Source organism: Pipra filicauda, unplaced genomic scaffold, assembly GCF_003945595.2.
Source record: "Pipra filicauda isolate LSUMZ 115617 unplaced genomic scaffold, ASM394559v2 scaffold40_size4127951_pilon, whole genome shotgun sequence".
NCBI lineage: Eukaryota > Metazoa > Chordata > Aves > Passeriformes > Pipridae > Pipra > Pipra filicauda.
Genome location: NW_024104543.1, coordinates 1121355 through 1141493, shown reverse-complemented (window position 1 = coordinate 1141493; position 20139 = coordinate 1121355). Strand labels below are relative to the sequence as shown.

Genomic DNA, 20139 nt, shown 5'->3' with positions numbered 1-20139 from the left:
GTGAAAATAGCTGTGATTTTTTACATCTTCCCATTGTAGCATATTTTTCTAATATATTACTATGTTTTCTACTTTGACAACAACTTCATATGCATCATTTGACTACAGGAGTGCATAAGCTGATTGGAATTACCAAAATCGTTTTAGTTTCTGTGTGAGACATGACCAGAAGTATCCATGAGGTCCTCCAAGGGAGATTCAGAATCCCGCACAGTAGTGAAATCCTGTCTTGCCTCCAAAGATTGTAGAGCTGGAGGACTTTCTGCCACATTGTGACAAATGCAATAGAAAATACTGTACTACCTCTGAGGTTGGACTTAGTAGCCTTAGTAGACCAAAGTATCAGTTTACCAGCCAACTGAATTGACTTTTGGATATGTAATATCATGGACTGACTCTATTTGCACTCTGAGTTGCTCAGGTCCCTAGCTCAAGTCTGGGAGCTGTTTTGATAGGTGAGCATAGGACTGTATTTGAAATAATGAAACTTGGACTGGAGATAGGCTGTGCAATGGTTTTCATCTGACCATACAGCATTATCCTTGCAAAATATGTGTTCAGCCATGCAGAAAATTTAAGCTAAAAATAAACTGAAGCTTCTCAAAGACAGTTAAATGTCTGGCTCCCAAATCAATGAAAGGTAGCTTTGGAAATAGCTTCAATATGCTAAAGCAAAAAAAGGCATACCTCAGTATGTACCTTTCTCACAGTTGAGCTTCCAAAACACATAAATATCAATAGTGATTCCTGGATTTCAGTATTTCAGCTAAAATTCCATGTATATGGTATTTTTTTATTTACATTGTCTTTAAAATGAGAATCATTACATGCCAGATTTCAATGGCAAATACAAGACTTCTATAATCACACAGAAAGCAATCATATCTATGTTTGCTTGAGAATAGGGTTACCTTTTTAGTCATGTTCTTCATTTCCCCCCTTTGCTGTTGTGCTTTTTAGCATAATACAAACCTAAAATGCTCTTGTGCTTGCCAACTGGTGGACAGCCGTGGGAGCCGATTTAAGCAGTAAGCAAAATCCCCCATCTGGTATCTGGACTTCCAATGTATGTCCTGCACATTAGCACAGCTGAGGCTCCAGCTGAGACCCTCAATGCATTTCCACCAGGTGAGCCAAAATATTAAGCCAGGAGGTGCTTTACTAAACTTGTCTCAGCTGGAAGCTGGTCTCTGTGATATTTTTCAGTGTTACTAAATTAGTTCATTCCATTCATAGATTCTACTTTAGAACAGTTTTACTCTTTTCCGCAGGCAACCTGTTTTTTATTACAACCTGTTTTTATATGAATCTTGTTCTGCAGATTTCTTGGAAGAAAGAAAAATGGTCTCTGAGCTTGAAGTGTGTTTGGTGCCATTCACTGATTTATCAAGTGAATTTGGCATCAGGCCTTTTTTTCTCTTACTGAAATATCATATTGCTCCCTGAAAGCTTTGTTAAAAAGACCAATGCCCAGTGATCATAGTAGCTGTGATTTGTATGGAATACATTGCGTGGTTTAAGATTTTTGAAGTATGCTGCCTTTCTTACAGAAATGATCTTATTATTGACTCTCATATAGTTTCCCTGACAGAAGAGAGATAGTAATAATACCCATCATGAACATCTGAAATTTCTCTTTGGGTCACAAGATTGTCTCCAGTCTCATCTCTGTATTCTCAATGTAGTCTATGTCTAGGTTCTTATGTTATTTGTAGGCCTAATTCCTTCCACCTTTGGAAATATAAAAGTAGCTTCAGAGTCTAACTTTAAAGCACTGTCAATGGGAAAGAATAAACACCCTCATTTAAGTTTGGGCTTTCTTTGTTAGCACCTGTCAAAAGTTTTTGAAGCCGCTGCCTGTTTTGAGCCAAGTGAAGGCACAATTACTTGTCAGAGAGATCTCTGGTGATGATTGCCTAGAGGAAAGGACCTTATTAAGACAATCACCAGGGTAAACAGAGAGAGGTCAGCCCTGGTGTTTATATTTGGTTTGCCTAACAACCAAAAGGCTGCCAACTGTTCATATGCATGGCCAATCACATCCTGACCAAGGGCACAGCCTCTGCCTGGCCAGCAAGCAAAGTACACAGGTAGAAGACATGGGAGATCCCAACCTCTGCATGCAGGTGCAAGGCATGTAGATTTGAGGTTAAGGGTACTCCGAGCAGGTGAGTGTGGTATGGCTCAGAGCTGGTCACACTGGGGGATATATTGGGGGTCACAGAACAAAGCTATTGCATGGTTAATTCCACTTAAAAATAAGAAAAGCTGTTTTACTATGAAGGTTGTCAGATACTGACAAAAGTTGCCCAGGGAGACTGTGGAGTTCCTGGAGGAACTCCAACTGGCCATGACCTCAAGTAACCTCTTCTATTTGACTCTACTTGGACAAGGGCAGGCAGCAAACATCCAGAAGTCCTTCCAATCTCTGCAATTCTATGACTTGGTGAAGCATAGGGCACATGGGAGTGAGGAGAATCCAAAGTGGGGATGCCAGGAACGTGGGACATGCTAGAGGGTGTCATTGAAGGGCATAAGTGACATGGAAGGTGGGTGGGCAAATGGGGAAGGCTGCTGTCAGGGAATTGTTACGGTACTGTGGGGCTGTGACATAGAAGGACAGTAAGAGTTCCCATAAGACCACGGACATAGCAGTGTATACTGAAAAGGATACATAACAGATGCTGGAGGTGGGATTCGCAGGAACCAGGGGAGATGGGTTTATCACCTGAGAAGATAAGGAATATAGAGGAGCCCTAGGAAACATAGCTTAATTGGTTCCACGGGCCCTGAGAGGCTTGCTATGTTTCATCATGTTTTCGGTTCTTCAAATGTTTTCAACTCTTTTATGCAGAATCTTGGCTGCTGGTTTGTTTTTTCTCTGTCATTATTGGGTTTGGGGTTTTTTCCCTCCTTAATTTTTGCTTTAATATCATGCATCTCAGTGAGACCATTTTTCACTTTCTTGACTTAATTGTAGGCAAGAGGTGGAACCTGCTTACCATGTGTTACTTTATTATGTATTCTTTCTTTCTGTGTGCTACTCTTTGATTTGAATTACTTTGTTTGGCTCTTTTATTGTGGTTACAGGGTGCTAATGCACTTCCAGCATATCATAGGAGTCATTCATATCAGAAGAGTCTAGCTTTGATCACGCTTTTCCTGTTATCCTTGTTGATTACCGCTATTTGCATATTAGTTTATTCCCCAGGTTTGTGATCTGTTATTTGGTCTGGTTCCATCCTCTGTCTCTCCAGGATCCTTGTTTGCTTTGCTTTCCTGCTTTGCTTTGCTTTGGTGTAAGAGATGTTTCAAAACTAATTGATTTCAAAGGCAAAGGTTTGTTTTACACATTTGCTTTTTTAACTTTGGGCAGTGTGGTAGTTTTAGTCTAGGCCTTCCTTGGTGACTAGTTTGCACCCAAGGAAGTGGCCATATTACTCGGTATTCCCTATGATTTTTACATAAGCCAGGGGTATAAAGAAGAAGGGAGAAGAGGCCTTTGCCCTCTTCCCTTCCGGTGGCTCTGGAGGTGCAAGTTCCCTGCTGTCGGTTCTGCCGTGTGGGGGAGTGGGGCCTAGCGAGGCCTAGTAGGACACTGGGAGGCGGAAGGTGCCAGTGGTTGTCCAGCACGACTGTGCTGTCCCAAGGAGAGTAGTAAGATATTCTTTTGTTAATTCTTTAGTTGCTAGATATTGACTTTTTGATCGTGTATATTTTATTTTGGTTTTGTTCCTTTTTCCTCTCCCCTCCCTTCCCTTTCCCTTTTCCTTTTGGAATTGATTGTACATAGTATTTCAACTGTATATAACTGTATATAACATAAATACATTTATTTTCATATAGTTTGGCTAGTTTTGATTTTTCATAGTTTTTTTCCTTAGCTCTTTGACGGAGTTTTTTTTGTGTTGGGTCTGGGGACTTGGTGGGGAGCCAAGTAAAACTTAGACAGGCAGTTTTAGTTTATTTCATTACAAATGAGTCTTCAATGTTCACTAGAGATCATGTGGTGAATTGTTTACTATTAAATACCTGGTTGAAATAGGAAGTACAATAAAATGACAGTGCTTTAACGAATCAGTCCTGAGAAAATCAGGAAAACATTTCTTCAGCGTTAAGATTTTGGCAGGGCTAAGTGTGCTTCTACATACAGATGTCGTATTTCTGTCTGTGTGAAAGTTTGCAGTCAGCTTCTAAACTCATACAGTGAGAAGTGCCTAGTTTTTCTAGTGTTCGGGATAGTGAAGGCCATTTAAACTATCTGCTTCTGTCTCCTTTGTAAAACCATACATTCACTACTCTGTTCTGTAGAGTAGTGCTCCTCATTTTGTTAACTGCCTATGAACCTGCACATTGGGTAAATGAGGTGTTGATAAATGGGAAGTAAAGACATATCCAATTACGAGTAATAGTGCAAGTTCTTTGTCTGTGGCTGTCATCTCCCTCTAGACTTCTCCTTGTGGCTGAGTAGATTCATCCATTTGGTCGTATTAACAATTCTCAAGTTGACTTCTACTTCCGCTGCACATGCCTGCTCTGAGGCTCATGCTCTTTCTCTTGGATGTTTCACCTTGGATTGGCTGCCATCCCGTATCAAACTGAGTACCTCCAGAACTGAAATTTCAAGGCTGCCCTTGAAATCATCTCTGCTTCTCTAACCTCCAGCACTGTCAATGACAAGACTTTCTCTCTCCTCTCTTGAAGATGACTTAAGAGCCTCTCAGACACCTACTCTTCCAGATCAGACAAAATTTCACTGTCACAACTTCCTGTTGCCTCACCTCTGGTTCTCTTCCTTGGGTCCCATGAGTATATCAAATTCAGAATCCTTGCTTTTCTGTATGAAGTTTCCACTTTTTAATTGGCCATAAACATTTTTCATACCTCTTTTCCTCCTTCCAATGAGATTTCTCCATGTGATTATTCATTTAAGTAGAATCTGCTTAATGACAATTTATTTGCTTCCCTTAAGCTCACCTATGGCAGTGCCTATTCAGTAGGGTGAAGAGCAAGACGGACCATAAGCACAGCAACAACCATGACCTGCACCCTTTTTCTTTACCTTGTGAAAGAGTACTTCAGCTGCTGCTCCAGCTCAAATCATCCATAGTGTGAATGGGTTGAGTTAATGAGATAGATCCAGTCTGATTGAGATGTTCACAGGTGCTCAGGCTCTACCCTTCCAGAAAGTCATAGACTGAGATCCGTATGTCCCATTATAAATTTTTATATATCCTGAGCAGGTGATGAACAAATGAAGGTCACATCACAACTCCCTCACCTTATTTTCCTCCACAATTTTTTTTTTTAGGATCTTTACAAAACTGGTTTCTCAGACCTACACATTCATCCTATTCAGGTTGTTCCTGAAAGTTTCCATCCAGAGCTGAAAGCATGTATTCTGCATGAACTGAAGATGCATATAAACTTTTGTACTACCAGTTGCCCTAAGCTAAACCAATCTGTAATGTGGGTTATTGTTCCCTATTTCTGGACATCCTTCCATGTTCTGTGAGTCCTGCAAATCTACAAGGTCTTCCCAGGCCATCAGCATGGTGGTTCTTATAGTTTCTCTGAGTGGCCAATCAAGACATTTTACACCATGGTCCCATATTGTTAATTTTCTTGAATCAGTCTTTAGTGATGCCAGACCACAAATCCTACTGCCTTCCATATATCATTGATGGAGGTAATGAGGACACTGAATCAGTTTTAATTTTTCAGACATGCTTTTTGCACGCATACACTCTCCCTACTTTTTGGGACTGATCACCATTTTAAACACGAAGCTCTATATGACAGCTGGACTTCCGCATGGCTTTCTATATCCTAATGGCTTTGTAAGAAAAATAAAGAATACCCAGTGCATTCCACAAAACAAGGTGTGGGAAGAACTTAAATATCTATCTGTGGATGAACAGATATATATATATATGTGTGTGTGTTTATGCATAAAGCATACATATGCAGTATGTATATGTATAGTGTATATGTACATTTTTATTTATATATGTGTACATACACAGAAACACAAACACAAGGCGAAGAATATATTCAAGAATCTTTAAATAATCCTGTATTATGGATGCAAAGTGACATTTTGAGGCACAAAATGCCAGTTTACTTGTTTAAATATAAGGTACCCACATGAAATAAAACACAGAGCCATAAATCCTATTATTAGAGAGTTTCACTCTGTGTTTGTCATTTCTACAATTTTGGAGGCTTTTTCCTGAGCCAGCGGGATATAATTTCTTAATGATACAATAATATCTTTCCTCAATTCTTTCTCCTGAAGTATTCTATGTTCATTTTTGCAACTTTAGTTCTGCTGGAATCAGGTAGAAGAAGGAACCTGGTACCTTTCTCCTTAGAAGACACTCCCAGTGCACACAGTGAAGCTTGGCATTTTTGGAAGCAATGAGAAATCTTTCAAATGATCTATGTGGATGTCATCTTTTCTGATGCGACAGTTTAATATTTTTGTGAGAAACAAAGATAGCCTTTTTATGGAGCCAGAGACTAGGCTTGAGAGAGTAATCTCAGTACCAAGGGAGGTGAACGAGTGATTTCCACCTTTGGCTCACTTATGTTACTAACACCTGAATAAAACATTCTTAATTATTTCTGAAGGTCTCCCTGGACATTTTTCACAATTTGGATGAGTCCTACATATATTCAGGTGTTTGAAAAAAATATTTTTTTTTTTTTACATGATAAAGGTTTTACATATGTTGTTACTTATTATAATTAAGATGTGGTCATAAAATTAAAACAAAATTATCAAAATAATATACTGGTTTGCAAGATATGTTTACTAGAAATATGAGCTGAGAATTTTCCCTGCACAATGAATATAATTCCTTTTTGGAGAAGTTTTGCGAGACACATTTTGAATTTGCAAATATCAAACATGCTAACATGAGCCCACATCTTTTAGATGCAAATTAAATGTACAGATTTTTTTGAGAAGTGGGGTCTTTATCTTCTCTTTTGGAGAACAGTTTTTAAAAGTAGGTCCCTGGAGAAAGTGAAAGATTTTGGAGGAATCATAAGAAAATAGGAAAAAAAGAAAAATAAGAAAAAAAGAAAAATGGGGGGAAAAAATAAAAGGAAACTGGTGTTGGGAATGGGGAAGACTGAGGAGAGCATTTTGACTAGGGTCTTCAATTTGCAATGTAAACTCTGTATTTCAGAGTTTACATTATATCCTCAGAATGAAACATATTAAAAAATTGTGTTTCCTGGTCCTGAGTGTTTCCCATAATGTCATATTGTGCCACTGAAACTGCCACAGTCTTCCTGCTTATCATCCCAGGTTTTTTTGCAAACTGCCGCGTCAGCCCTTTGCAAGATTGGGTCATGAGATATGAAAATTGTTGCTTCATTTCAACAATTTTACTACTTTTCTTTAAATAATAGCGTGGTATAGCATTCCCTGTTGAGTAAGCGCAAAAGATTGCCCTTTGCCCACTTTCTGTATTTTTCTGTACCTGGCAAGCCAGCAAAATCCATGAATTTTACTAGCTCTTAATAAATACTCAGCAGTGATATGAAGCAGCAGGGGAGATGCAAAAGGAATAATAATTCTATTAAATGAAAAAGAGTAGGATTAAGTCAGTTCATTTATGTTCAGGAAGGAGAAGGAATATGCTTACATATGATAAAAATAAACTGATGAAATATCTAATATTTATAGAACATTGCTCCGAAGTCATTTCAATGTGAATAGCAAATTGCCTTTAATCTTCTCATCTGAGCCAGGCTTACCTTCAAGTCTGCGCTCTCTCCCCATTTCTTTTGTGGGAGCTCCTCCCATTTTCTGCTAGAGGGAGAAAGCAGGGAATTAGGGGGTCTCCCAACCTTGGGGCTGGAAATGCATCAATACAAATTACTTATGCCCCGGTCTAATTCATTATATTTCTGGAGCTATAGTAGGGAAGCATTCCTTTTCAAAATCCCACTATAAGGGAGAGCTGCATGCTGCCACCATGACCCTGAAAAGTCCCAAGGGCCAAAGAGCAAACACCACTCTCAGGACATTGCTCAGCTGAGGAGTATTGCACAGCTGCATCGAAGAAGCACTAGACACAATGAAAATATTTACATTTTATCCACAGTTTAACAGTAAAGAATAATATCCCACTCCCTGCCAAGCAGAATCAGACACCATTTGTTTCAATACCAACATTGCTGTTGGGTCATTTTTGGAAAACCAGAAGAACATAGTTCCCTGCAAAATGGTCCAGTCCACAGTTCTTGGTAAAACTGGTGCAGTGATAGAGCAAACGTGTAAGAAGAGGTTGGATATTCGGGATCCATACCTCGCACTGTAGCCATTTACCTCTCTTTTACCACTATTTCAGATGATGTTTGGATAATACCTAAGCCCCTCTGTCACCAACATAGAAATTTGTCATTTTATATTAAGTTTTCCTCCAAAATGTCCATCTGCTGTTCTACTCATCAAAACACCATTGTTATTTCATCAGGAGAAGGGCTACTTATAGGCACTGGCCACATTTCAGTTCCAGTTTTGTCATTTGGCTTTGGCTAAAACACAGTGCTGACTGGAAGGCGAATGCTCAGTATGGAGTAGCTGCTTTCTGACTTGGGGCCAGCTGCCCTGGCCATACCACTCCACTCTTCACCATGCCCAGCTCATGCCTGTTCAGTGCTGTTCCTTATGCACATCCATGTCCTTCTCTACGCCACCAACTTTCCTTTGTCTTGTCTTGTCTTTTCCATGGTAACAACCTGACACATGCAAAACCTGGTCTTGCTGGGTCTAGTCTGGCATATTCAGAGACTGCCTAATCCCTGCAACACTTTCTATGGTGTTTGCATTTGGATTGTTGACATGGTCAAGAACATGAAGCAATTATCATCATGACAGGTCTCAGTTAAGCCCATGTACTGTTAACTTGATGCTGTTATTTCCTCACCAATGCGTACAGAAAGCTTGGATGGGATAGAGACAAACCTGCATAAGGGAGTAGGCATTACCACAGAGATGGGAAAAAAACCCCTGCACTCTCCTGACAGGAGAGATATTGATATGCCCAACTATGGCACATGGAAATGGAGTCTGCTGCAAATTGAGGTAGTAAATTAGGCTCGTCTTTTGGCATTGGGCTAATACACTCCTGAGCAGTGAGGTCAATGACATTTCCCTGCACTGTAGCAGCTATTATGGACTCAACTCATCTCTGCTTTCCAGATCCTAGTGCCTCACTTCAGCTTCCTTAGTGTCACATCACTGCTGGTCTCTTTGAGGAACAAAAGATGGGAATTACTCACTTTTCTGTTAAATTAAGACAGCAAGAGAAGTATTTACTCTCTACAACTACCTGAAAGGAGATTGGAGGAAGGTGGGGGTCAGTCTCTTCTCCCAGGCAACCAGCAGTAGGACAAAAGTCTTAAGCTGTGCCAAGAGAGTTTTAGGTTAGACATTAAGAAAAAATTCTTTACAAAGAGAGTGATCAGATGTTGGAATGGGCTGCCCAGGGAGGTGGTGGAGTCCTTGGAGGTATTTAAGAAGAGACTAGATGTGCCACTTAGTGCTATGGTCCAGTGGACAGGGTGGTGTTGGGTCATAGTTGGACTCGATGATCTCAGAGGTCTTTTCCAACCTAGTTGATTCTGTGATTCTGATTCTGTGATATCTGTGATGAAACATGAAAATTGTCCATTCATACACAGTTACGTTTAGTTATGTTTAGATAGTAGGTTGCATCTTTTCTCTAATTTCACTTTTTTAATTGCTTCACTCTCTGTCATAGTCTCTCATGGATCATCATTTGTACATTTCCATGCTGCATTTCCCTGTTCTGCAAACAGCTTGCTAAATGGAGGGTATGAGTCCAGCACCCTGCTGGGCACTTCCATTGCTGACACCTGAAGTTGCCAGGGCTGAGCTCCTGGGAGGCTACCAGGAACCTGCTGCTACCTGCCTGCTCCGTGTTCAGGTGGACAGGAATTACATCAAACAGGCAGGAAATCCCCCTGGACTCTGCTTGCCAGCTGTCCAAAACTCCTTCCGTTAGGCTGCATTGCTAACTTACAATGCTGAGTAAGGTGCGGGAATAGATGGGGCTGACCCGTGGCAAGGGCAATTCACTCTTTCATTCAGAGATGGGGAAGACAAAATGCAGAACACAGCATGCTGCCTATATACGCTCCTGGAATGTATAATTTGTCAAAATAATGTTCTTTTAATACCTGATTAGACTTTCTTGCCAGCCTGAGGCACTAGTATTTCTTATGGTTAATCAGGATCCCTGGTGCCAGAGTAAGCACTCCTGTGCAGCAACCCCACTCTTCCGTTTCAGTGAGGTAATGAAAAAACAGCCTGATTTTAAGTCAGTTATTTTTACAGGATATCCATGGTACCTTCTGGAAGAAAAGTGTGAAATAGAAAGTGTGTTATGCTATGATTTTAGAGGTTACTTAAACACCCTATGGAGGTGCTTTACAGAAAAGTCTGTGTCAGTAGCTAAGTAAATAATGTATAAGGAGCAGATATAAATTTGGGTTGCAGTGAAGAAGGAAAAGTTGGAAAAGAGAGTGAAACAATGCAACGCCACTTTGATTCAATCTTCTGCAGTCAAAAAAAAAGTACATGTTTTAGATACACATTCAGTAATTTAAATCTGCTGACCTTTAATTCTCACTTAGAATCTATGAAACAATGTGAAATCCATATTTCAGGTAAATATGTGACCTTGTACCAGAGTCAACTTGTTAAGCTAGAGATAGAGAGGATGTGTCAAGGGATAGTCTGTTAAATAAAGCTATGGTATGAAGGACATTCTCTTCAATACAAATATTTCACCTCTTGATATTTACTGTGCAGGTTGTGGCTGTGAAATCCTTCCCTTTGTGCATGGACTTTTTTAGCTGTTCCCATTTTCATTTTTCTTGTGCTCCTATTAAAATTCACATCACACCATAGTTCAGTTCTATTAAAAAAAAAATCCCACTATATTCTTTCTCTGATACATTCCTGTGCACAGTTTTGGTAGCACTTATCTCACCTCCATTGATATTGTTAAAGTTTCATACCAAGCCTTCACACTGTTCTGCTTTTGTGTAATCTTTATAGTAATAGAGCTAATTCAATAATATTCACACTGCCAAGTGAAGAAACCCATAATGTAAAACTCAATTACCTTTTCTATTCCTTTTCTCAGTTGCTCTTCTGCTGTGCTTACTCTTTTATCTTTTTCACTGTAAACAGGTAGCTTATTTAAATTTAATAGACACCACTGCCTTCCTCGTTTCCTTTTTTTTCCTTTGAACCTTCTAGACACTCTCATGAGATGTTCATTCACCTTTGTGTAATACCATAGTAATAGTAATATGGGAAAAAAAATTAACGATTGCATGCAAGCTATACTAAAGGCCTAATGAACACTTTGTTTTTAAAGAATGTCACTTGGATTCCTAACTGCACTTTGGTAAATTATACAAATTAAATATTCATTACTTTGTACTTCATTAGTTCACATTTGGAACACTTTTTCTTCATTATAGTAGCCTGGGGTAAAGGTTTTTTAATATGGTTTATTCTGTTATTTTTCAGAAAATCTTTAGTTAAAATGTTAGAGGAAAGTTGTATTTATTCCACAACAGAACAGAACATCCATATATTCCAGAGACTGAGAATTTTCTCCCACAAGAATATTATGTAGGTTCAGAAATTGTTCAGACTTCTTATTTCAATAACCAAAGTAACTAAATATTTAAACTGATTCTTGCAGTAAGTTTGCTTACTGATCATATCCCCACTCAGAAAGAATTACAATTTCATCAGCATGAGCAATACCTGTGAAGCACAAAGCATGTGTTCTTACACAAAGCACTGTTGCCTTGCATTGCTCGCGGTCAATGCTGCCTGTGTCTCCTCAGGGGGTTTATTTGGTGCAGGAGGCAGATGCTGCTCACTAGCCTTGAGAAAGTGGAAGGAGTTACAAGGAGGATGGCAGCTGGGGGTTCAGTAGCCCTGGTTCCCCCTGAGATAAGGTGGCCATGAGATTTCCTCTGCCCCACAAGACCCTGGCCAGTGCAGAGAAGTTCTTGCAGCTATTTGAAACATTGGAAGGATGTTAGCTGAATGAAATCCCTTAAAATGTTTAGTGCCTCTGATTTGTTTTCCTCACATGTTCCTTCATCCTCAGACATGGTATCTGGGGATACAGTCCATCTCCAGAAAGTCTCCTCACAAGCTGTGCAACACTTTAAAACAGAAAAGTATTTTTTATTTTGATTGTTTATGGGCATTAAGCCGTGTCAAACCTTGTTGTTCAGATCTGAAACTAGGGAAGCTGGCAATTTCAGCTGAATTTCAGATGCACTGGATGGAGTGCATTTTATTAAAATAAAATCTTACAAGAGCTTGGGTTTAGCTTGTTGGTTTTCAGTGAGCACACAGTTGTTAGATGTAAAGGAGAGATCCCTGACCTGGTGATTAGTAACTACACAAAGAGAAATAATTTGCTTTGTAGCTCAGCTGTCATATTGCTCCTTACCAGGAGAAACAGTCTTTTAATTCTCTTTGCAAGTAGCCCTCAGCAACAGAATGTGTTTGTGTGAATGATGGGATGAAGTGAGTGTGTTGGCCTACCCATACATTATCCTTATCCATTGATAGGGCTGTGGAGTGCTGAGCTGCACATGTTGAATGCTTAAGACCCAATGTAGGGTCAAGTGTAAAGCCGAGCTTTACAAAACTTCACAAATGCAGGGTTGAAAACCATGGTCCATGTGACTTCACTGAGGTTACCCAGGGAACCCATAGAAGAACTATGAAGAATTACTGTCTTATGATTCCTCTTCTTCTCCATCAATAGCAATTTTTTATCTGCTCTTCTGCTAAAACACTTTGTTGAAATAAAGTGTGATGGTTCTAGTTGCTGCTATAGGATGCAGGAATATCGCTGTGTTTAAATGAGACTGTGACCACTTTAGGTCCTCATCCTTCCCCAGCCAGCAGGTACTGTGCACATTTTGGCAAGCCAGCTATTCTTGTTGTGCCTCTGGCAGTACAAGTGGAAAACTGGAGAGAGAATAGGACACTGCTGAAAAGAAACAGGTGCATCTGTACTAGGTTAATAAATCAGAAACAGGCAAACATTAAATCTGAACAGTGTCCAGCTCTCTGTGTGCCTGCATTTTGCTGCATACTAATTTTCTCTTTTTTTTTTTTTTTTGTGAGAACTACATCAAACATAAATCAAGTTCTATCTCAGAGACTGCATGAAAATCAAATCATGCATGGATCTTGTTTTATTTGCTGAGAACAGGCATCTCCAGACTATGTTTAGAGCTTCTAGGGGATGCAATTGAAGAGGTATAAATTAAGGTAAGACGCTGTGTTACCAGTCACTGTTTCTTATACAGGTAGTTGTATTAAGAGCAGTAAACAAGCACCACTTGAAAAGGTTAAGGTAATAGCCAGGAATGGGTCAAAAGTGCGGCATTCTTGGCCATTGCATGTTTTATTAAGCAGCTACATGGTCCACCGGATAGTTATTTCCAATTTAGCTGGACAGGTTGCTTTGTTATGAGACAGCCCATGAAAGTCATGTAGTCCATAGCTTCTTTAGCTTCTTGCAAAAGGCTCCTTTTAAAAGTTGTGTTGCTGTATTGTTGGTGTCCTTTCACATTGTGCACACACATACAGACCTGAAGCCTAGGCAGAATTCCCTCACTAGTCAGGGGATTCAGTTCCTCATTCCCTGTGTCCTCTGCTTTAATGGACTGTAGCACTGGTTTGTTCCTGGTTGCCTTTTCCTAAACCTTTCACCCTTGGGGCCAATGTCTCATTCAATGACAAACTTCAGAGTAATTCCCTCCAAAATATGTCCATATTAGTCCCCAGTTGAGTGTTGCCTATCAGTTCGCATTTGTACACATCTGTGTGTGCTTGTCGGGGTGAGAACTCTGGCACACATTATCCTCTGATCTGTGTCCAAGTTTGCCTCTCAACAGACCTATGTAGTTTGTTCTGATTCAGAGGCTGTGGATTAATTTCCAGGCATACAGTGCAGTAACTAAGGGATTTTGGTCCCTTTGATTGAGTCAACAAAGCTGGCCATATGGACATACTCTGGAACTACAGTTTTTTACTTCAGGAAGATATGAAAAAAGCAACCATAGGCAGTGGCCGACATCTACACACAGAATTTGCCTAGGGTTCTAAAACATGCTTCTTAACTGAGCTCCTCTTCCAGTGAGTGAAGAGCAGTGCTTCTCTCTTGCTTCAGCCAGCCCTTCAACCCAATGTCTCTCATATAATGAGTCCTGAGGAGTTCTGGCCTTGTTCTCCTGAAGGTCTTTGGGGAGGACATTCACCTGAAGTGAGAAGATGGCTCACTTTAACTCCATTGGTGCTAAAGGACTCATCAACATCATAGTATGTTGAACATAGTCAGATTTCCCCAAAAAACAGTGACTAGTTATGAACTTTGAATAAAAGGGACCATTCAACACTTATGAAGATGGCTTCACTAGTGGAAGTAAGAGGACTGTATGTTTAATGCAGGAAACACATAGAAACTATATTTCTTAACGTAGTTTGCAATGTGTAAATAAGAACATCTGATGATACAAACAGTAACATACAAAATTAATATCTTCTTGTCACAGTTTGAGACTTTCAAAAAATCCAATTTCCAAATTTCCAACCCCCCTCCCACAATTTGCTTCAGTGTGAGAGGGTTTTTCCAGACATAACACATCTACTAGCATGGGGAAATTATATCAAATTTATTGCTACACAATAAATACTATAATACATTATATACAACAATTCTAACTATCTCTCCTATGGTAAAGCAATATATTTACATTAGATCAAGTCCCTCCTTTCCCTCCAATAAAAGTTCAGAAAGAAAGAAGAAAAGGTCTTTTCTACTCTCAGGGCAGCAGTGTCTGTCCTCTTCAAGGCAGCAGTCGTAACTGGAGTTGTCGTAGCTGGAAAATCTCTCTCTCTCTTTACTACAACACAGGGGTTTTTACTCACCCCTCTTGGCCCTTCAGCTCCAACCGAAGGTCTCATCTACGGGCCTCGAGAGAAACAGCTTGTTATCACCACAGTCGACATTCATGAGGTACAGGGGTAAAAGCTCAAAGTCTTTAATCCTCCGCTCTGTGGACAGACTCTCGGGAGACTCCTCTGGGGATTTCCACCCCTCCTCCCCAGGGTCAGAACGTTTAGGGGCTCTCAGTTCAGTTTTTACCCCAAGCGTTCTAGCAGAGCTCCTTTGCTCTGTCTCAAACTGCCAACGTGGCAAAGGGTGAGGGGAAAGGAAGACGACTTCTCCCGCATTCCTTCTGGCCATCCTGGTCCAGCTCCAGGACATCTCTGCATTTCAGAACTCCCTTCAAATGGAAGTCCATCCCCTCCAAAAGGGGTCTCAAGGGTTTGGGGAAATAAAGCCAAGACTCACCCAAAACAGTCTCTGCTAAGCTTAGTCCTCTCTCTCTCTCTCCATCGGACAGCTCTGTGTCTCTCAGCTTGGCTCCATGCCGTCCTTTGCTGCTTCCCTCTTATCTTCTTGGCTTTCAGCCACAGCTCTCTACTCAGTACTACTTATGCTGCCACTTCAGTGTCTCTGGCTGTCCACTCACAGCAAAGAAACTTCCCCCAGCTTTCTTGGCCACAGTACTCGGCCCAGTTTAACACTGTTCTGAGTTTCCACAACCCCAGCTGGGGGCTGGGGGGCCTTGGCCCCCAGCGGAGCTCCCTGGCCCCTCTCTCCTTGTGGTCTCAAAACATGGCTACCTCTCTTCCAACTACATAATCTCTTCTTTTCTGGCCTGTTGTGATATGTTTAATTTTGCAGGGGTGCTGATTGGGTCAACACCAAGAACACCACCCCCTGGAGTTATCCATTTTCTAACTCCAGGGGAAACCCCTTTTTAACCCACGACACTTCTGCAAGGCCCTTACATAGCTTGAGGCAAAACTCAGGATGGTTAACAGTCCCCTTGCGTGTATTATCCAACAAGAAGACCTGTGTTCATTAAATATTTTTATTATTAGTTGAGATTGCCTACACTCTAGAATACAGCTGTAATTGACAGCTCAAGTTGTGATTCCTATTGCATTCTCTCCAAATAAAACAAAATCCTAAAATAATATAATACTGCAGCTATATCTAATCACAACCATGCAGAGCAATAGGAATTCTGTGCTTATTTCACTATGCTTTTAACATGTTTGAAAATGGTGTGGCCTAGGACAGATCTTGTACTTCATCATGAGTGTGCAGGGGAGATGGGAATAATGGCATGGCACCATGAGCTGGTTTATAGCCATCTCGTTGGTGATGCCTCATTTTACTGAAATGGAACAGAGCATCCTGGCTCCCTGCATATAACTTTTCCTTGAACAATGTTAAGGGTTTTTTGTTCTGTTTCAGGTCGTTTTCAGACCCCAGTAACAATCAGCTCTGATATTCTGTGTGGTAAATGAGAAGGAGATAGGAGAGAAGAAATTCACCTACCCAGTGCAAATGTTATGCAGGAGAGTCATAGAGTTGGAGGAGAAGAAAAATACTTAAAAAAAAAAAAAGGCAAAAAAATAATCTAAAAATGACCTATGATATTTGATGTGGGGTAGTACAGGAGGATAAAAACTAGAGACAGAGGGGTGAAGCCCAAAAAGGATTTAGGATTGGCAGCAGGCTAAATATTGGCCCCCAGGCTACATTCCCATATGATGCTGACGGGTCTCACCTCTCCACAGGCAACCAACATGTGGCTGAGTATTACTGGCATTCAGGAAATATAAAACAGTGTGTAGGGACTTGTCTAACTTGACCAATAGGTGTGCAAAAGACAGGATGCCTCTTAACCCTGACCTTCTCTGAGGTGCAGGTTCTTTGGAGTGGACATCAGGGAAATGCCTCTGGGCTCTGCTGAGCCTTATCCTTGAACATGCTCCTGTGCCAACCTTGTCCTACAAAATCCAGGTGAAGGGTTATGCAATAGCTCAGCTCTTGGACTCATCCAGAAGAAAAGTGTAAGATCAGATTGCAATTTCTCTGTTGTAGAATGGAAATGCAGATACTAATCTGAAAGTTGTAAATACTGTACTGCAATTAGTATGTCTTTCTGCACTCATCTCAGTGCTTTAAGGTTGAATTTTTCTTTGTTTCCTGAGCCTATGACAACTACTTAAAATACTAACACTTCAGTTTTACTATTATAACACAGAACAAACAATATGCATTTTTCTACATTTGCAAGCCCTTCTGACTAGGAGTCATGTAAAGTAATGATGAATCTCCCCAATTTTTTAATTTCTCTTCACTCCTGCAAAAAATTCTCACAGGTATAAATTAGATGAGGCCAGGGACACATTTGTAATATCACATCTTTTCCTGGTAACAATAGGAAATCAGAGAAGTCCCTCAAGTGGAGTGCATTAAAGGTGGCAGAACAAAGATCTTGAAGAGACCTCATCAAACACAGACAATATTCAGCATTAATTCAGTGTCCATGCAGATGGACAGGAAATAAGGCCTGAGCGACAACTTTATTCGGTAAGTCATACACTGCTGAAAATTTTATGAAATGATGCAACATATGTGCAAAACAGTGGGGCTTTTCATTAGCAATGCTTGATTAAGATACAGTGAAAATGTAATTTTCATTAGCTATTTGTCAATAAAAGGCATGAAAAATAATTGAGATTAAAACCTTACTCTGCATAATTCTGCCTTTGTGTTTGCAGAAGAACCCTTATCACAATACCTTTTAATAATATGGAACACCTATTGCAGCATTTGTTTTGTCCCATTATGCTGGGAATACTAATTGTTCTCTTCATTTTGCCTTCAGCCAAAGCTCCCATTTGTGATGTGGAGCATTATCTTTTCCAGTATTCTTACATCAGTGGTGTCTATGAAACATCTGGCAGTTCCATTGCTGTGGACGCTATTTTAGCCAAAGGTACATTTTCACATGCCGACTCTCAATTGCTTTCATAAAAGCTGGCATGTGTGCAATGGCTTGTGTCCCATGAAAGGACATTTGTATTGTACCTTATGCTGAATTAAAACCAGCAGAGAGAGTCAGAGATAAAAAAGGTGAGGAGAGTGCACAGCCCTAGGGCACTATAATGAATATCATTCTCATGGAAAATGTCATTACTGCTGGCATTTGAGATTGAAAATAGGAAAAGTTATAATAAACCTCTCTCATAATAATAGTAATAACAATCCTTTAGAATAATTTTTAAATTAACCTTATTAGTAAATTCATTTAGGTTTAGTTATTTCCCTGATTCCCAGCAGAGGAATTCTTTAGAGGGCTAACGCCAGCAATGTGTTTCCTCCTTTTCTGACAGCTTTCCTTGAACTCTACATGGAAATCAATTTACCTCCTCATTCTTCATAGAGGTGGCAGCTTCTACATAGAAATACTCCTTTAAACAGAAGCCAATTAAAGGGCTGGCAAACTGTTTTCAGAAAAGAAAGCTGCCTGTTCCAAAGCACTGAATACCAGAGCCAACTACAGAAGAAAAACCAACAACCAATTTTGTTTTTCCAATTTAAAAGGAAAACCATCCTGGTGCAAGATGCTTCTAAGTGACATGGGGCTAAAGGAAGACACCATAGTTAAATGCAGAATAATAATTTTTCTTGGCTTTCTGTCGTAGCACACAATTATCTGTGAGTAATGCTACAAAGCAACCAGTGAGCAGGGCACTTAATAAAGCCCAAACAACTGTCACATGTAGGTTATAAGGTTATTTCTCAAACATAAATAAACTGGAAATCCATCCGATGGATGGAATTTGAGAAAGTGTTATGAAGTTTACCACAAAATAAAAAATGAGTTTCACATGTTATTTTATTTCTCAAGGGCATTTTGCTAAACATATGCATATATTGTCACAGCTTACCCACAAAAAAAAGAAATTGGTATCACAGGGATTTTAAAGATGAAGTGTTCTTTAATTGCATGGTATATTATTTTTTATTATATAATCACAATCAAAATGTACAATTATGCAATGATGCAGCTCATGGTGCATTTGATAGCTTTTTCCTGATTCAAAATAGTGTAGGTAAATTTTATTATTGCCTCGTGGAATATAAAACTGAAACACAAAATTCTGTGTCAAAGGCCATAATGATTTACTGGTTCCCTAAGTGAAGCATCCAAATCCAAGTCCAGTGCAGTGAGTGAGTAGCTGGGCTTCAAATATAATATTCTCCTGCAGATCAGCATTTGGCTGCTGCCCTTTGTGCCTTTTGAGCTCAGCAGAGGCTGCAGATGTTCAGCATCTCTGAAAACCAACATTTCCTGATTCACATTTTAGGCACTCAAATTCAAGCCTCTTGTTTTAAATTAGACTCTTAAAATTTCCTGGAGGGGATGTCTGAATCAGCAAGCCCACTACTTTAACCACTGACCAAGGGCATGCAGAACAGCCCTTGTGCCAAGGGTCCCTTGGTGTTGGTTTTCCCAGGGGCTGCCCTAACTTTCAGGGACCTACATCCTAATGGCACTGTCCTGATGGTATCTGCCACAATTCAGCTGAACATATGAAGTCAACTTTTCACCAAACACTTTGGCTTCCTATTTACGCTGGACTGGCATGGGGAAGTGTTGCCTTTATTCACGATAAAGGCAAATATAGCCTGGGGCCTGGCTGTCTGGGATTCCGCTTTTCACCTCATGATCGTCCATGGCAACTGGGGTCGTATTGAGTGCTGGCGCTAGCAATCCTTGTATTTCAGTGGGTCCTCTAAAGAAAGAAACCTCCACATTCTTGGAAGCAACCTAAATTCAGGTGCCTTTCCAGCCAGTGGGATGTGGGATGCTTGCTTTCTCTGAGATGGTGAGGGGAGTTGGGAAGGATCTCATTCCAATTATCTTTCAGTCTTTTGCCTTTAAAAGGAGAGAGAACTTTGTGCATTTTATTAAATTGCACCGAAGTAAGTCACTAGGGCACCTTCGGTGAATCTAAAAATAAATGAAATAAAAATTGCTTTTGAGAAGGCTATAAGAATGCCAGCCATGCATAGGTCTCTCCCTGAATACTATGTGGCATGAAGTTATGCAGCACTGATTTGAATCTTCTCAGAGACAAGATAGGGAAACCACCTTAACAGATGTCAC

The 20139-nt window shown here is 40.2% G+C and overlaps 1 long non-coding RNA gene across 3 annotated transcripts; it reads left to right on the top strand.

The window, feature by feature from the left end:
- Positions 1 to 3557: 3557 nt before the first annotated feature.
- LOC113982607 lies at positions 3558 to 18862 on the top strand. 3 transcript variants are annotated; one of them, XR_005565059.1, is made up of 6 exons: positions 3558 to 3657; positions 13217 to 13363; positions 16885 to 17029; positions 17404 to 17552; positions 17851 to 17961; positions 18359 to 18862. It is a non-coding gene; the product is annotated as an uncharacterized LOC113982607 (long non-coding RNA). The 3 variants fall into 3 exon arrangements; XR_005565058.1 differs by lacking the exon at positions 16885 to 17029; XR_005565060.1 differs by lacking the exons at positions 16885 to 17029; positions 17851 to 17961.
- Positions 18863 to 20139: the final 1277 nt, after the last annotated feature.